This window comes from Lissotriton helveticus, chromosome 10 (assembly GCF_964261635.1).
Source record: "Lissotriton helveticus chromosome 10, aLisHel1.1, whole genome shotgun sequence".
Classification (NCBI taxonomy): Eukaryota; Metazoa; Chordata; class Amphibia; order Caudata; family Salamandridae; genus Lissotriton; species Lissotriton helveticus.
The window spans coordinates 531,755,177-531,774,665 of record NC_136071.1 but is presented as its reverse complement, the minus strand read 5'-3'; positions in this window follow the sequence as shown (position 1 = coordinate 531,774,665).

Here is a 19,489-nt window from a genome sequence, read left to right as displayed (position 1 = left end):
TTATACAAATAGTTTGAAATAAACCACAAAAAATATTATTTAAATAACTTTCAAGCCTAACAACCATTTAACTATGAATTACTATTTATATGTAAATAAATTGTATTAACACATTAAATCTTACAAACCTCACTAAAAAAATAAAACAATTATTATAATAGTACTAATACTTGAACATAATATAATAACTAATATATTAACATAATTAAAACACCATAGGGTATATTTACAAGAGTTGCAACGAAACAGTTTTTAACGCAGTTTAGCGGCAATTGTTTTACCGCATTTGATCGCCAAATCCTAACGCTATGTTTGCAACGTATTTACAATACATTGCCACGTGGTGTTAGGATCAGTTAACAGCCACAAAAAATTACGCTAACTCTAGCGTCAAGGCAATATTAAAATTCACGTTAGCGTGAAAAAAGTGACGGCCGGTCAAATAGCGGTAAAGAAGTTCACACAAGTCAGTCTAATGTCACTTTTCAGTGTCTAGTGGCAAAAAGAGCTTACAAGTACACCTCTAAGGAAAAAATAAATAAAACACTGGAATGCAGAATGGAGCAGCCAGGACCAAGTTCAGCACAGGTCAATAACCACCCCCCCCAACTAACCTCCTCAACAACCAGGATGACCAGCCAGAATCCCAGGAGAAGAGGAAATGAAGATTCAAGGCCTCATTTATGAAAAGTGGCCCATCGTTGGGAAAAAATAGTGATGCATCACTTTTATTTGCACCATCCTTGCGACACCATGGAGGTGCTGCAATTACAAAAATACTGTGCAGCCCTGCGTCTTCCCCTGCACTGCCGCTAATTTCAGCTACCTAGTGCCAATGCAGGCACACTTGCATAATAGTGCAAGGATGCCTGCATTGTGGGGAATTATTGTGTATGTGCAGGAAGGCGTCCCTTCCTCTTCTGCAGGCCCTCTGGCCACTGCTGCCCCTTCACCAATGCCATTGTACACCTCATGGCACTCTAGGCTCTTGCATCCACTGATTACATCCTACTCAGAGACCACAATTTCAACCATGAAAGCCACAGTGACCAGTACCCCACATCCATACTGGAGAACCTCGACAACATCGGACTCAAGCAGCTAGTCATTGCACAGACCCACACAGCCAGACACAAACTTGACCCCGTTTTCTCCACCAGCGGGAACATCACCTATATCCACACGGTAGAACTTGTCTCGACCAACCACTACTGCGTACACCTCACCTTTACCATGCCAACCGCCCACCACCACCCTCATCACCCCTCCATCGGAGCTGGAACAAGGCCACCTAAGAATGTCTTGTTGACTTCCTCAGTACAATGACTCAGCCAACACCAACAGATGCCAACACTGCAGCTCTCAACCTTCACCGATGGATCCCCAACTGTGCAGACACTATGGCACCCCTCAAGAAGACGTCAGGCAAAAAACACTCCAAGAAAGCCAGTTGGTTCACTTCCACCCTCTACCTGACTAGACACACCTGCAGACGACTTGAGAAGAGATGGATGAACAACATAACCCCGGAAACCGACGCAACCTCCAAATCCACTGTCAACACACACTACCTTCTCTGAAAAACCACAAAGAAAACGGCCTTCCAAGACAGAATCAACGCCAACACACTCAACAGCAAAGAACTCTTTGCCATCATCAAGGAGTTCAACTGGCCCAACAGCGAGACAATAGATGTCCCACCTTTCCAAGACCTCTGCAACAAACTCAGCACCTTCTTCCACCTCAAGATCAGGCACCAGAGACCCTGCTACTACACCAGCAACCACTACACGCAACCACGCTGTAACCCAACAGATTGTGCTCAACTAGACTCCGCTCACCACAGATGACAGACTCAAGACTATGAAGAGCATCCACTCAGGAGCCCCATCGGATCCCTGCCCGTACCTCATCTTCCATAGAGCAGCCACCTTCATCTCCCCTAGCTTTGCCACACCATCAACTGCTCCATTGAAACTACCACCTTCATGCTGAAATCAACCCCCTGCTGAAGAAACCGTCAGCCGACCCGACAGACCTCAAGAACTTCAGACCCATCTCCCTCCTTCCCTTTCCAGTCAAGATCATTGAGAAGGCCATCAGTGCCCAACTCTCTAAATTCATCAAAGAGAACACATCCTGGACACCTCCCAATCTGGCTTCCGAAGCAACCACAGCTCTGGGACCAAACTCCTCCCCTGCCACCAATGCGTACCCTTCCTGACTGGGGAAAAACCACAGCCCTCATCCCGCAGGACCTTTCAGCCACCTTTGACACTGTCTCACACCGCACCCTAATCACGAGTCTCCACGACGCCAGCATCTCGGACAAGACACTGGACTGGATCTACTCCTTCCTGGTCAGCCGAACACAGCGAGTCAGGCTATCCCTGTTCCTCTCAGAACCTACAGAGATCAGTTGCGGGGTGCCCAGGGCTCCTTCCTGAGCCCAACCCTCTTCAACGTCTACATGGCTCCCCTTGCAGCTATCATCAGAAGCGACGGACTCAACATCATCTCTTACACAGACGACACCCAGATGATCATCTCCCTCATCAATGAACCCACAACAACCAGAATCAACTTTCACAACAAAATGAAGCCGTGGCTACCTGGATAAAATACAGCTGCCTCAAGCTCAACTCGGACAAGACTGAAGTACTCATTCTGGGATCCACCCCATCAACCTGGGACGACCCCTGGTGGCCTGCTGCACTTGGAACCCCTCCCACCCCTATGGATCATGCACACAACCTCAGCATCATACTGCACTCCATGATCACAAAGAACCGCCAAATCAATGCAGTATCCTCATCCTGCTTCTACATGTTCTGCCTGCTTCAAAATAAATTCAGATGGATCCCCACAGAATCCAGAAAGATGGTCACCCACGCACTGATCACAAGCAGACTCAACAACAGCAACGTACTGTACCCCAGCGTCACCCAGAAACTGCTCAGGAAATTACAGAACGTCGAAAACGCCACAACCAGACTGGTCCTCAACATCCCCTGCCGCAGCCACATGACACAACACCTCCCACAACTCCATTGGCTCCTAATCAACAAGAGATTCACCTTCAAGATCCCAACACACACCTACAAGACTTTCCACAATGCAGGACCAGTATTTCTGAATCACTGCCTCACTTTCCACACACCTGTCAGACAACTCCGTTCCGCCCAACTTGCCCTGGCCTCCATCCTACACATCCACAAGACCAGAACCAGAGGAAGATTCTTGTCCTACTTCGCCATCAACACCTGGAACACCCTGCCCATCCACCTCAGGCAATCTGCGTCATTGATCCAATTCAGGAAGGACCTTAAGACCTGGCTCTTCCACTGAAACCTCCACACCCAGACGGATCAGCAGTCCACCCTCTCAGCACATAGAGACCCTCATGGGTGTATAGCCACGTTATATAAACCCCTGATTGATTGATTGATTCCTGTACAAAATCAACCAACAATTCAGGCACCCTTGCACTGCGTTGGTGCATGGCAGCCCATCATGCACCAGCGCTGGGAAAAAGGGCAGGAATGCGTATCCCATAGATACGGCATATTCCTGCCCTTGTCTCCTGCTACAGGGCAGAGTAGCAAGATTCCTTGACACACTGTCCTGCGCCAAAACCTCATAAATGAGGTCCTACAGGTGTGTTTTTGTCATTTTTAAGACCAGGTAATTCCTATCAGAAAGAAACTGCTGCTAATGTGACTTAGCACCAGTTTTTCTTATTTAGCAACGTAGAAGGAATCTTTGTAAATATCTTGTTATGTGTTTTGCAGGAGTTTTTTCGCGGGTACGCATACCTTGCATCTCATTTCGGGTAAGTCAAGTTGAACAAAGTGGCGCTGAGAAAAATGTACGTTAACGCCTAACAAATGCCACTAACTAAGCTTTGCAGCAACTTGTAAATATGTTGATGCAAAAAAAGCCACTATAGCATCAAAAAATTTACGCTAAGACGGCGTTAAATCCTTGTAAATATGGCCCCATTTTTAATATAACTATATTAAAAAAAGTTTATGTAGAATAATATTGTAAAAAACAATGCTATGTACCTAAAACATTGAAACACTAACCTTTTATATTTTGACCCTTTGTATTTTTGACACAATATTGTTTCGCCACAGTATTTTTTAAAGAAAATGTTAGTCAATTACCAGTGCAAAATTTAAAAAAGATATATTTCTTTCCTAATAAGGCACAGAGCAAACACATTCTTCGTCTTTTCCATAAAAATGGTTCACGTTTAATATAAAATCAGTTCACTCAATTTTTATGTTACTTTAGCAGTGAAAACAGAGCAAAATGTATATTCACAGATTTAGCCCCATGGCTCATCATTTACAAGATTGTGTTTTCAGATGCTTGAGGACCCCAGAGCTGGTGCTTAAATAAGCTTTTCTTTTAAAAAATGTATTTAACCTAGGGTTTAAAAAAAAACTGTGTACCGATCCTTACCTACTCCCCCCTATGACCCGGACTCACCTCAGCCGATTCAGGGCTGAGTCAGCGGTGTCCCGGACGGGCTAAATTTTTCCGCTGCGATCTTTCTTTGGGAAGCCTACTCTCGCACTTTAGCGGAGAGTATAAAAGGGGCACCCAGCTGAAGGCACGTATCTAAGCTATGTAATTATTTCCTCTTGAGGCGGAAGCCGAGAGGTTGTGTAATATTGCGCTTTGAGTAACTCGTAGCTGTTTTTAAAAATTGTGCTTAAATTGTACTGTATATCTGCTTGAGCACTAAGCATTTTAGTATTTTATTGTGCTCCCTGCCTATCCACCGAAACCAAAAGCGGGGCTTACCTTCTCACCTCAGCTGCCGCCTGCTTGATTAGATAAGCACGGCGAGCCTACCGATCCTTACCCACACCCCCCTATGACCCGGACTCTCCTCAGCCGATTCAGGGCTGAGTCAGCGGTGTCCTGGACGGGCTAAATTTTTCCGCGGCCATCTTTCTTTGGGATGCCTACTCTCGCACTCTAGCGGAGAGTATAAAAAGGGACGGGCATGTCTCCGCGCAGCGGACGCGTACAGCGGTCGCGCCGGATCTGCGCCGGAGTCGTGCCAGAGTCCTGCCTGTCTGCGCCGTCCGCGACCAGGACGTGGCCAAGACCAGAGACCATGCTGCACCTCCCAGTTATAGGTATGATAGAAATACATTGCTCAACCTACGTTCTCCTTATTGCGCTTTCTCTCATTCCCTCCCCACCGACTTGACAAATTCTAACTTCCCATGCACGACTAGTTCCAATCCTTAAAAAGGCTAATGCTGACCCTAATGAGCCGGCTAACTATAGACCCATCTCTCTGTTACCGGCCCCAGCCAAGGTATTGGAAAAGCTTGTGCAAAAACAACTTGCTAGTTTTCTGGAAACCAATGGGTCATTCCATGATTCGCAACACGGATTTAGACAAGGCCACAGCACGGAATCAGCTCTGATAGAGATGTCCGATGCTGTGCGTTGGAAACTTGATGGAGGCTCAAAGGCGGTGCTGGTGCTGCTGGACTTGTCGGCAGCATTCGACACCGTCTCTCACTCTGTCCTCCTTGATCGTCTCCACGCCAAGGGCATTCAAGGCCTGGCCTTGAAATGGCTGTCCTCCTTTTTGTCCAACAGGACTCAGGCGGTCTTCACCCCCCCTTATACTTCCAACAGTCGGCCACTAAAGTGGAGAGTCCCTCAGGGCTCCTCCTTAAGCCCCCTTCTTTTTAATGTTTATTTCTCCCCGCTTGCTGAGATGATTTCTCAGTCCGGAATCAAAGCCACTTCATACGCGGACGATATCCAACTTTTGTTCTCCTATGATAAACTCTCCCAATCCACCTTTGACCCTTTAAAAGACTGCTTGCGTAAAATTGCATCCTGGATGGACTATAACTGTCTCCGACTTAATGCCGGGAAAACCGAGGTCCTTTTCTTCCATCAGCTGTCCCCCTTGGACCCCAACCTTTGGTGGCCACTTGATCTGAGCCCTCCCCCTTTACCAAAGGACTCCGTGAAGAATCTGGGAGTCAGATGGGACTCCAACCTTTCCTTTCATACCCAAGTACAGACGGTATCAGCGGCCTGCTTCTCCAAAATTAGGATGGTAAAAAAATTAATCAACTTCCTTCCTAATAACACCAGGAGAGCCATAGTCCAAGTGTTGATCACCTCTCACTTGGACTACGCCAATGGTCTGTACATTGGTTTGGTCACAGGGCTCAGCCATCTACTACAGACAGTTCAAAACGTAGCGGTTCGATTGGTATGTGGCATATCCCTTAGAGAGCACATTTCTCCTCACCGGCGCTCGCTTCACTGGCTGCCAATACATAAGAGAGCTGAATTCAAAGCTCTTACATTGGCTCAGAGGGCAATTAAAGGACAAGGCTCTGCCTACTTGTCCTCCTCTTCGCTCCAACTCCAAAAATGTTCTTACCATCCCCAGATTTAACAAAACTCGCTCTGGAGGGAAAACCTTCGAGGTCTGTACCGCCTACCACTGGAACAAACTCCCTCTTTCCATCCGGATGATCCAGGTCGAGCTCTCCTTTCGTAAGGCATTAAAAACATTCCTCATTTGCTGATATCCCCATGAGTAAGACTTATTTACACTCTTAGGAGCGCCGGGACACCCCGTTGGGGTAGCCGTGCGCGATATAAAATACACTAAATAAAATAAAATAAAATGTGATGTAAAATATATCATGTTACCTTCTGTTTATCAAACATTTCTATGGGTTGTATAAAGCTATCAAACCCTCAGTGGTCAGCCAGCCAGCTTCCTTCCCTCAATCACTCCCTCGCTCTATGAAGATTGTAAAGAAGTTTTATGCATCAACACTTTCAAAAGTCATGACCCATAACTGATAATACCCAAACTTTTTAAATGCTAAACGTTGATATTACACATGTGATGACTGCATCGTAGCACTCTTTCGGTATTGTTGCATATGTACCGAACTGGGGATAGACCCAGAGGACACATAATGTTTGGAAAGGAATTTATAGAAAATAAACTGAAGCACTTGATCCTCACAAAGGGCCTGACTTAGAGTTTGGGGGGTCAAGGTACCCCAGTCAAAACACAATGGAATACCCTGTCCACCAAACTGACAGTCCACCTGCCTCGTTTAAAGTCAGCATACCTTCATTATTCCTTTGATGCAGGTCCTGTTGTTTCTGTCTATTGAATATTTCCTTTTTTAATTTTTTTTATTTGAACAAGAAAGTAGTCAGACAATGAATAGACATTCAAAACACATAGCATCATCTAAATTACACATAATAAACAGTAATAATATTTATCTGAGTAGTGGCACAACCAGTACTATATATTGACCATAATACAAACAGAGAAAGGGAATATTGAGAGAGCAACACTCCTACCTTCTACCCTGAAAGATGTAGACTAGCATGCTGTGCTTAAATTAAATAAAGACAAGATCTATTTAAAGATCATAATGCAAATAGCAACAGTTCATTATTAAAATACCATACAGAGCTAACATAAAAGCCGAATATACACCATATAGATCTTCGAATGATTAGCAGCAGTTCTTAAATAAAGTGCCTATTATTTAGACCTTAAGTAAAACAGTCAGGAAGTATCATGATTCTTGTATTTCATAAATAGAGGAGCATCAAAATATTTAAAGTGCATAGTGCTAATAGCAGCAGCTCTTAGGAAAAATGTCATGCAAAAGCTATTTAAAGTGCAAAATGCAAAATAGCAGCAGTTCTTAAATAAAGTGCATGATATTTAAGCTCTATTTTAATCGCCTTGCTCCTCTCCTATCTCAAGCGTAATGCTAATATATATCATCTATCCCGCCTTATTTCAAAATGGGAGGGTTGGGGACTCTGGAATACCTTGCCTTTATGGTCCTTCTCCTTCCCTCTCAGCCTGATCGGAGTACTCATGCCAGATAGCTCTAAATCGCTTGGTTGCTCCTACCCGTCTCGCATAGGCCTCCTCAAACTTAAAAGTTCTGTTAATTTTATTAGACCAGTGGTCAATCCTGGGTTGTTTATCTGTTTTCTAATTTTGTAGGACTAGAGATCTTGCGACAGCTATGGCAATTAGTATGAAATACTGCTGATGTTTAGTTAACCCTTTCACCTCCCCCGAAGTGCCAAATAAAACCAGCATAACCGACGGTTGAATTCTCAGAGACAGAGATGAGGAGATCTTAGCAAAAACCTCATCCCAAAAAAGTTGAAGCTTATTGCATTCATAGAAAATATGTACCCATCCGTCCTCCTCCTGGGTATTACATCAAAAGCAACGGTTTGGGTTTGTTGGATACATCTTATGCAATTTCAGGGGATTATAGCAGGCAAGCCATCTAGATAAAAAATTCATCCTCTTGTAATTAGCCCCTCTGAGTGCTTTTTTTGCTAACTCATTAAGTTGTTGCCATCCCCTTATATTAAACTTACAACCGGTCTCTGAATAGATTTTTTGAATCTCTTCTGAATGGGCTTTTTGATGCAATAGCCGGTACCAGCCTCCTACCACCAACATTTGTTTCACCATTTGCCTGACGATTTGCTCTGGCATCTTATTCAATGTTACATATTTGTTTTTAAGAAAGTTACTTAACTGATAAAAGCTCAGAGACAGGGCTGTTGTTAAAGAATTAGCTTGTAATTGGACTGTTTCCCAAGTTATTAAAGTCTCATGATTAAAGAAATTTCCAAGCTGACTAAAGCCTAATTCTTGCCATTGTTGATAAAGGCCTCTAAATAATATAAGACCACCTACTGCACAGTCCTCAATAGGAGTAAAAGCATGAAATACTGAAATATCTTGTAATTTAAAAAAAAGCTGCATTATTTTTATTAATGTTAAGATGACTTTGTATCTGGTCCTTTTAGGCAATTTTGCCAGCCGTAAGAAATTCAGGAGCCTTATTGCACTCTCTTTCAGCATCTGCACCAAGATAAAATTATAAAATACTGCATTTTCCGCACCCAATTGTGAAAACAAATTTACTAATGATGCCTGGTAATATGTTGGAAAATGTGGTAAAGCTAAACCGCCTGAAGCTACATCCAATTGTAGTGTGGTAAATTTCACTCGGGGATGTTTGTTATTTCAGACAAATTTCCGAATTATTTGATCTAATTCCTTAAAATAGGAGCTCGGAATTTTCAAAGGAAGATTACTAAAAAGAAATAAAAACAGTTGGAGTATCGACATCTTAATCATCGATATCCGTCCTATCAGTGATAGATTAAGCAGAGTCCATTTATCCAATACATTTCTCACTTTTGTGAGCATTCTGTTATAGTTCAAGGGGAACAGTTGACTAAAATCCTGTGTAACGTATGGCGATAGATGCAGGAATATCCGCTAAAGTGGAGTTAAATAAAAGGATTTCGGTTTTTGCTTGATTTACTTTATACCCCCCCACCTGCGTATATATCTGTATTTCATCTAGTGCATTTTGCACATTAGAATTCCCAGCTTTAAGATATAAAATATTAACATCTGCATAGAGTTTGACTTTTGCCATCCCCTCAATTGGAGGCAAAATCATCAAATTCTTCCGTATCTTAACAGCTAAAGGTTCAATAAATAAAGAACAAAAGGGGGGATAGAGGACTCGCTTAATTTTTACCCTACCAGCCTCTTCTCCATTTACGACAACTTTGGCCTCCGCACAACTATAAAGTTCTTTTAACATTCGTAAAAAATGTGATGGAAACCCAAATGTTTCCAAAATAAAGAATAAAGCACTCCAATCTACTAGATCAAAGGCCTTTTCGGCATCCATCATCATGATCACCGCATCCATCTTATTAGTGGAAAAATAGTCAATGGCTTGTGCTAAGAACTATGTATTAACTGCCCTCAATCGCCCCGGGATAAAACTATTTTGGTCCTCATGTACCACCTGTTGTACACATGGAACTATTCTTTTTGCCCAGATCTTCATGAATAATTTATAATCCGTATTTAATAGACTAATTGGGGGTATGAATTAGGATCACAGGGATCTTTATCTAAGAAAAATTACTAAAACCGATTCCTTAAAACTTTTCAGAATATCCAAACCCTCCTTCATCTGGTTAAATACTTTTCCCAGAAAAGGGAGAATTTCTTCCTGAAATGCCTTAAAAACTTCCACTGGGATTCCATCTGCACCATTCGCCTTAGCATTGGGCATTCTTTTTAACACTGCTAAGATTTCTGTAGTCCCAATTGCGCTATTCAATATCTCAGAAGCTTGTGAGGGTATCTGGGGTAACTCCAAAAATTCAAAAGAATCCACCAAATCTGCTACGGCTACCCCCTGTGTTTCTGCATAAATTTGGTTAAAATGTGAAAGGAATATCTTGGAAATAAATTGTTAATCGTCAACTAATATACCAGTTGAGGGATTCTTAACCTGGGCAATTATTTGGTTGCTTTCTGATTTTTTTATGGCCCAAGCCAAGAATATCCCAATCTGTTGACTTTCTTCATGAAGTTTCTGTTGATAAGCCCTACTCCCTGATATTTCTTCAAATAAAAACAAATCTTTCAGCTGTTCCTTTACTTTAACTAATTCCTGCTGATGTATTCTAAAAGTGGACTCAGTAGTATTTTCTAAATCGACATTTCGTCTTGCTTTCTCTACATCTGTCTGTAATTCTTGAATCTTTTCTTTTCTTCGTTTATTTATTCTAACCTTATATGATATTGTGTGACCTCTAAAGGTCGCTTTAAATTCCTCCCATACCATAAACATGGATGCAGAATTTTCATTGCGCTGAAAAAATTCCTTTATAAATACTTTGGTTCCTGCTATCCAGGTAGAATCTTGTAGTAAGGATTTATCGAATTACCATCTAGGCCTGTTTTTCGGAGTACTTCTTATCCTTAATATAAATGAGACTATGGAGTGGTCTGAAAAGGAGTTGGAAAGTATTTCTGTAAGCGAATAATTTATCTACTAAGAAAAAATCCAGAAAAGATGCTAATCTAAATCTAGCTAGTAGCAGGTATACTGCTGGAGTCCGGGATGTCCCAACCTCCAGGGGTCTGTTAAAGAAAAATCTTCGGTTAATCTATTTATTAATTTTGTGGTTTGGGCTTTAATTGATGCTTTGCCTTATTTGATGTCTCCAATACCAAATTCTGGATAAAGTTAAAGTCCCCACCCAAAATTAGTAAACCTTCCATTTGTGCTATCAACTGATAGATTTGCTCTAAGGCCACTGTGTCATCGTCTATTGGGCCGTAGTAATTAACCAGGTTCAAGACTGTTTTGTCTAGCTTTACTTTTACCCAGATCCATCGCCCTTTACCATCCTGTTATACCTCTTTAACCCCATGGATGCTCAGCATATTCCCCTGCTGTGCTGAGAAATCGTAAATGCCATAGATCATGACGAGCTGGGCTCGTCATCAGTGTAGCAGCAGGCTACTTCATGACGAGCCCAGCTCGTCATGAGCGTGGAAGGGGTTAACCTGCCAATCCAGTGAATTAGTGAATAAAATCCCTACACCTCTTACCGCTAGACTGGCAGATGAGAAGTAAGCTTGCGTATATTTCTTATGAAGGGATATTTTCAGGGTATCCGACCTAAAATGAGTTTCCTGTAGAAACATAATTTCTGGGGAAAGAGAATTAATCCAATTTAAACAAGCTGCACTTTTTCGTGGATTCAATAATCCATTAACATTACATGAAACTATTTTTATATTCTGCAATTTTGGTTCCATTTTTGATTCCATCTTAGATTTCCTCCTAACTCACTGATGGTTATTTTCATCTCCAGATTCATCCTGCCTTTTGTTACACCCCTCGGGCGGATATCTCCTAGGTAATTCTGGTGCCACAATACCCTTATCCAAATGACTCTACTGCTTTCTTGTTCATTTTTTCCCTTGCTAAACCCTGGCACCCCCCTACCCTGAACTCCCACCCCAAAACTCCCAGCAAAGAGGGAATTGCCCAACATATCCCTGCCTTCTCCCAGGGGCTGCCCCCCCAACTGGGTGCCATGTTGTTGCACCCTATAGTGACCCTGGTCCCACCACCGCTCTTGGTGGAAGCTAGAAGCTTGAGAAAAGAAAGCTTAACTAACAATATCCTGTAAACATTATTTGCTCACAGTGATTTTCTGTAGAAGCTCTTGGGCCTCTTCTAAATTTGCAAACATATGGAAGTTGCTGTGCACAAGAACACCAATTTGGACTGTTGGGCTATAGACGCCTGAGCTCCTTGTGCCTTAAACAAATAGAGAAGTTTCACAAATTCCTTTCGCCGGTGGGCTGCGGTAGCGAACATGTCGGAAAAGATACGACAGCTTGGTACTTCTCGAGTTGAGATCTGTCGTATTTGGATAGCCTGAGATAGTACCCGCTCCTTAATTCTAAAATCTGCAAAATTAACAAGAATAGTTCTCAGTAATGTCAAATTCGGAAATGGCTGCACTGGAACTCTGTGTGCTCTTGTAATAGTTAGATCTCCAGAGAAGCCCGGAAGAACGCTGTTTTTAATAAATGTCTCCACCCACAGAAGCATTTGTGTCCCCTCGCAGCCTTCTGGAACCCCCACCAATCGCAGATTTGAACGCCGGGAGTGATTCTCCAATTCCTCAATTTTGGTCTCTAAACTAAGCTTTTGTTTTTTATCCAAGTCCACTTGTTGCTGAATCGTCGGCATCTGATCCTCAAGTTGGGATATTCTTGACTCAGCCTCCTGCAACCTTCCCGGAAAACTGGCTACAGCTTCTTCGATTTTTGCCAACCGATGGTGCAGGGCTGCAATCTCATTTGCTTGAGTCGTTTTCATTTTGCAAATCTCATCTAAAATAATACTTCCTTTGATAGCCCTTAGAAGGAAGTACTTTATAAGAGTGGACAGTGAAAAGACATTTTTTCCCTGTCTGCCACCCAGGGGTGGCTTTAGCGCTGTGGCACACAGTGCAACAATTGTTTTGGGGGCGCCCCACTGACCTCCTTCTCCATGAATTCCCTCACTACCATGATCCATAAGTGCCCCTCACCTCGCTATCACCCCTTTCTCACATGCATTTCATTTATTTTTTAGAGAACTACTCAAACCATTGTAGGGTGTCAGAGCACTTTACATCATGCACACATTATACAGAGACAATGAATAAAACAGATCAGTCGATAGGAAATGTTAAAAAAGACAATGAGGCATAATATTTTAGGAATCTTTAGTCTGGAGAAGCACAAACTCTAGATTCAATACGTACTACAGTGGTTGAGGATTGACTTTACTAATAAGAATGTATTTCTACCCAAACTCACCTTTGTTAACAACATTAGGACAATGACAGACAGGGGGAAACATAATGTTGTAACCTATATCCTGCTGTTTGGATGCTGCTCTGATGACTGTACATAGTTCACTGTGCTATATTAGGGTTCTAACTTATGAACTATAAGTAACACAAGGATCTCTGTGACAAAAGCATGATCCCACTGAGCAATCCACATAAAACACAGTTCTATGATTTTCGTGGTACACATTAATTGCAGCAGGCATATTAACCCTTTATGCTTCTTTATGATGAGTGGAAACTGCCACTAGACAAAATTCTCATCTCTTTCAAGCCAGAACATTAATCATGCGTATCTTGACATCTTTATTGTTGCCTGAAAACTGCTGAACACACAAGGAACTCTGCAGCAAGTGCTTTTTAAACCCATAAGTTATTTCTAAACCCAGCCTTCCCCCACAAAGCAGTGCCGGGTGCGGCTGCACCAGATGCACCACCATGGAGCCGGCCCCGATGTCACCGTCAGGAAAATCCTGGCAGTAAGAGGCAGGAAAAACAACAAACTGATCAGTCTGGGAGAAAACACCCAGTGGGTGGGGTCCATTAGTTTTGTAATTTCTAAAACACAATCTTTCAAAGTTTGTTTTTGAAAAACAAAAAACTTTCATCACACCATCTGTGTCACTTCGTCACCTGTGTCTTGAGAATTGAATAGCCAGCTTTATTAAGAAAAAATGTAAACGGTATATCTGAAAATGCAAATTTTTAGATGTAAAACCTGTTCATTAAAACAAATCTTTATTTTAATTCAACTAGGGTGGAATTATTATTATTTACTTATTCTGGTCAAAGTAGTGCTTTAAAAAATTTAACACATTTAGGTTGCTGTAGTTTTGTAATTTTCAGACCAGACTCAATTGAGACTCCTGGTAAGCCAAATTTTGAAGGAGAAACAATTGAGGAGACCCTTCCAGCACGGACATAAAAGCGTAAATGGAACAAAATGAGATGAACTAGAAAAGACTGGTTTTGAGGGAAGACAATGGTCTGGAAGGAAATTGGCAATATTCTGTAGATAAATTACAGCACCCAACAGCAATTGTTACCACCAATTGTCTTGTACACATCTATACTGCTATGGGGTGATGGGCATGTCAACCATTTTTTGTGGAAGAGTGAGCAAGTTGGAACAGCCCTTTGGTCTCTGACTATCAATCACCAAGAACATTAATGGACAACTCAGATAAATTGAAAGATTACTCTAACACCTGAAAATACTCATTTTTGGTATGGATTGCACATTTTTCACAAGCTGAATGGGGCAGTGAGCTAAATAACGGTGATGGATCTAGCCCTGATATTTGGACTGGGTAAGAGTGGTCTGCTTAATTCAGACACTCTGTTCATCACCACCCCCTTTTCTGAATCGTTTTTGGCCACTATAGGTGTGGCAGGGTATACTCAGACATGAGTCCCTTGCTCACTGCTCCATCAGGATTCAAGCAAGCCGGGCCGACGAGGCTGAAATGCCAGAAACCGGTCCCCGGTAGCTTGTCTCCTTTCTGGTGAAGAATTGGCTTGGTAGTTTGGTCTGCCCTGTTCCCATGATGCACTGGGCCAGGGACAGACTATTTTGCATATAGCCAGGTTCTGAGCTGGGATGGGGCAGTGAGCTAAATAACGGTGATGGATCAAGCCCTGATCTTTGGACTGGGTAAGAGTGGTCTGCTTAATTCAGACACTCTGTTCATCACCACCCCCTTTTCTGAATCGTTTTTGGCCACTATAGGTGTGGCAGGGTATACTCAGACATGAGTCCCTTGCTCACTGCTCCATCAGGATTCAAGCAAGCCGGGCCGACGAGGCTGAAATGCCAGAAACCGGTCCCCGGTAGCTTGTCTCCTTTCTGGTGAAGAATTGGCATGGTAGTTTGGTCTGCCCTGTTCCCATGATGCACTGGGCCAGGGACAGACTATTTTGCATATAGCCAGGTTCTGAGCTGGGATGGGGCAGTGAGCTAAATAACGGTGATGGATCAAGCCCTGATCTTTGGACTGGGTAAGAGTGGTCTGCTTAATTCAGACACTCTGTTCATCACCACCCCCTTTTCTGAATCGTTTTTGGCCACTATAGGTGTGGCAGGGTATACTCAGACATGAGTCCCTTGCTCACTGCTCCATCAGGATTCAAGCAAGCCGGGCCGACGAGGCTGAAATGCCAGAAACCGGTCCCCGGTAGCTTGTCTCCTTTCTGGTGAAGAATTGGCTTGGTAGTTTGGTCTGCCCTGTTCCCATGATGCACTGGGCCAGGGACAGACTATTTTGCATATAGCCAGGTTCTGAGCTGGGATGGGGCAGTGAGCTAAATAACGGTGATGGATCAAGCCCTGATCTTTGGACTGGGTAAGAGTGGTCTGCTTAATTCAGACACTCTGTTCATCACCACCCCCTTTTCTGAATCATTGAGAATTGAATAGCCAGCTTTATTAAGAAAAAATGTAAACGGTATATCTGAAAATGCAAATTTTTAGATGTAAAACCTGTTCATTAACACAAATCTTTATTTTAATTCAACTAGGGTGGAATTATTATTATTTACTTATTCTGGTCAAAGTAGTGCTTTAAAAAATTTAACACATTTAGGTTGCTGTAGTTTTGTAAGTTTCAGACCAGACTCAATTGAGACTCCTGGTAAGCCAAATTTTGAAGGAGAAACAATTGAGGAGACCCTTCCAGCACGGACATAAAAGCGTAAATGGAACAAAATGAGATGAACTAGAAAAGACTGGTTTTGAGGGAAGACAATGGTCTGGAAGGAAATTGGCAATATTCTGTAGATAAATTACAGCACCCAACAGCAATTGTTACCACCAATTGTCTTGTACACATCTATACTGCTATGGGGTGATGGGCATGTCAACCATTTTTTGTGGAAGAGTGAGCAAGTTGGAACAGCCCTATGGTCTCTGACTATCAAACACCAAGAACATTAATGGACAACTCAGATAAATTGAAAGATTACTCTAACACAGGAAAATATTCATTTTTGGTTTGGATTGCACATTTTTCACAAGCTGAATCGGAGTCCAGTCTGCCTTGGAAACCTCCGAATAATTTGAAAAGTTACCACCAGAGTACAGATGGCTGTGATGCTATATAAATGATAGATAGTGCTATCCAAAATGCCAAAAATATGATACAGACTTAATTGACTTGATTATGGGGGACGCAGAAGCATCACTGGGAATAAGAATGGCAGTCTTGACAAGGATTGTGACAAACTGGGAGTTAATAGCAATAACGTAGAGGCAATGACAATCAGGGAATGTGAGAGCCTGACAGAAAATAAAAATGAATGTGATGGAATGTAGCAGACTAATAGTAGATAGAACACAATTTCTAGTGAAATGGGACAAAATACCAAAAAAGTATTTAAGCTCAAAGACTTTTATGTACCTGTGAGAGTAACTCCAAGCTCAAAATCTTAAATGTACCAGAAAAATTTACTTCTATTTGGGTATCCAAAGGACCAACAAAATATGCTTCACATTCACAGTTCTGCGTGTTTTGCTTGTAGTTGCATGAGAATAAAGGTAACCATCGCCCATTTTGAAAGCATTTCTGATTTAAGAGAGACCAGAACAATTTTATTAGGGCAAAGAACAACCACCCTCTGTGGTGCACAACTTTTCAGATACGAGCAAAGGCACAAAACCCTAAATAAACAACGTGAACAGGCAGCTTTTCAAGCAGCACTTGCTTGAACACCCTAAGGAATACGCCGGCTTTCATTATGACACTGCAAGTATTCTGGTAAGAGTAGCAATGTCATCTAAGTTGGCAGTTCACAGCCACTTTGTTCAAAATGAACTCATGAAGTCACCGTAGCCTGTGAGACACTGTTATGGGGTGGGGGGTCTTCCTTTGACTCAGTAATGACTCTGTGATAAAAAGTATATTGGTGCATGTTTGCTACTGATCCCACAGTGATTCTGAGGGCAGCGTGTATCTGGACACAATGGGGGATATTCACAAGGAAGTGGCGGAGACAGGCGTTAGCCTTCTTAGCTTAACCCCTCTCTCCGCCACATCGGATACGCAAGGCTGCACCATATTCACAAGGACATGGTGCAGACTTGCTTTTCCCCCTGTGATGGCACTAAGTTTCACAACTTAGCGCCAAGGCAGGCACCCTTGCACTAGAGTGCAAGGGTGTATGCAAGCAGGGAGGTTTGTTTATGATCAGGAAGGTGTTCCTTCCTGCACATTAACACACCCACAATGCCAGTTTGTAACTTACATGTATGCTGCTTCATGCAGCACACATGTAAGTTACAAACAGCATTTTAAAAAAAAAAAGGTTTGTTTATGTACAAGAAGGGACACCTTCCTGTACATAAATAAACCATGGCATTTTGCATTTTCCATGTGTGCTTCACAAGGCAGCACACATGGAAAATGCAACAACGAGGAGAAATGAAGCATTTCTCCTCGTATCGGCAACTTAAGACCAGGGTTTTCCTGGTCTTAAGTTTGGCATTAGCTCCTATTTACACAGCCCTTGGGAATAGGGGGCAGTATAAACATCAATGGGTGTTGCGGCGGAATGCCCACAACACCCACTGCACGCCCCTTTCACGCTAAACACAGCGTGAAGGGAGCCCTATTCACAAGGCAGTGGTAAGCCACTAAAGCTGCCTTGTGGATAAGGCGAGGCCCCTATCGCCACCACAACGTCACTGAAAGTAACGTTGTGGTGGCGATAGGGGCTTGTGAAGATGCCCCAATGTTCCTTATGGTTGGTTTGATTGGCATAGATAGGCAATGCTTCTTTTGTTGCTAAATGTTTCAGATTCATATTGTTTCTGTTGGTAAGCATTGTCCCATTTTGTATCCAGGGCTCCAAAAAGGAAAACATGTTGCGTGTAGGTTTACAAATATTTTGTAATATCCAGGACACTGTTTCTTTAGGGCACTGAAAATATTCCTGCCGTTGGATTCTTCCCTTCAGAACTCTTTTTATAAAGTATAACACTTCAAATGAAATATTTTTAAAAGAAACATATTCCATGAAAAGTAGCCTTTTACCTAATTTTTCCAAACATTTTTCTATCTAAAACCGGCTGGAAAGGCTTAGCTGCCCTGCTGTACTCACTCACTTGCATAATGGCAAAGGCAATGATAACTTCTATGATGATTGTGTGGGTCCGCCAATAACCAGCAACACCAAATGTCCGCATACAGTCTGATCGCCAAGAAGTCTCACACCCTTAAACCACCTTCACTCCTTCTCCCTGGCTGGTGACTAATTCAATCTGAGCAGACGTCTAATTTTGCCTAAGTAACCAAAACACCATGCGATAGACCTCAGGACACCTCCTTCCTCTGCCCACATATCCTCTACAGCCATGAGTATACTTTGCCTTTTGTGAGACAAGAGTGATTTTTATTGAGCAATTCTGGTTATTACAGCAAGATCAAAAGAGTACACAGCAAATCGCCTGCAACCCAGTGGGCGGGCCGTGGTCAAAAAGCAAATAAGTGACTGAACACAGCTTTCTGCTTACAACCTTGGTGCTGGCACCAATATTTATGCAAGTTTTGTACAAACAGAAGTCAAGAGAACAGCAGTTGAAGCCAAACCCCAGCCTTCCACCCCCCAAAATCTCCTTACTGCCAAAGTTGGGCGGTCAGAAATGTTGGCTTTGTGAAAGGTCATGGTGTGGGTAATGAAGATCTGAGAACATCAGATGGTGTCTAGGACTCAGTGGGGCTTGTATTGGGAAGCAAGCAGAGAAGCCGCAAATAAGATGGACATTTCAAATCTGAGAACTCAGAGGAGAGAATCCGAATAAAGGGTGCCCACTTTTCAGGGTAGGAGGAGTAGCCCAGGTCCATGGACAAGGACACCTTCTCCGTCCCCAAGATAAACCACAACTTATGTAGTCAGGAGGTATGGCCCTGAATCCTATCGTCGCCCTGGAGAGAAAGTATGACCTGGTGAGTCGCCCCCAGGGCCAGAGCAATTTGCCTCCCTCTGTTAGCGCAAAGCAGAAACGTCAAAGGGTTCAGTAGACCCAGGCTGATGATGTAAGCCAGGAAACTCTAGATGAAAGTATCAAAGGATGAATCAGTGTCTTTCAGAAATTGATCCCAGTACCGGGTGGGTATCGGGCAATGCTATAAAAGGCGAAGCAGTGCCCATTTGTCCCGTATCCCCACCAGCATTCCTTCAAGTGCCCTGC